We start from the raw sequence: 534 nt of genomic DNA on the forward strand, positions 1-534 counted from the left end.
TCTCATGACTTGGAAGGGTAGAATAAATCATAAAAAGGGTATGTTAAAAATTTGGGATAAAAATAACGAGTTTTGGATGTAATCGGGATTTAATCGCCGCACGAAACGCTAATTAACGAGTTAATTGAAAAGCCTAGTTTTAAGCTTTATAAAATTATGAAAAATTAGGTTTAAGCTTAAATAATTATTAAAAGCCTAAGTTTTAATTCGGGAATTTTATATTAAGGTTTGGTTGAATTCGGGATTAAAACGCATTAATATGTTACATTTAAAGATTAATTTAAAAGTTCTCGATTTAGGCTAAATAAAAATATGAGAAAATTCATGTAAGCTTAAATAATTATTTGGGACATGTTAGAGTCAATGAAATAAAGAAAAAGTCAAAAACGGGAAATTTTACGTCCAGGGGTAAAACGGTCTTTTTACACGTAGAAATTAGTAAACGTCATGGCAGTGCCCTGAATGCTGTTTTATGTGCCAATATGATTGTTTCAAATGTTTATGAATTTTTATGACATGGATTTTAAATGTTTA

The sequence above is a fragment of the Primulina huaijiensis genome, chromosome 14 (assembly GCF_012295235.1).
Source record: "Primulina huaijiensis isolate GDHJ02 chromosome 14, ASM1229523v2, whole genome shotgun sequence".
NCBI classification, from domain to species: Eukaryota; Viridiplantae; Streptophyta; class Magnoliopsida; order Lamiales; family Gesneriaceae; genus Primulina; species Primulina huaijiensis.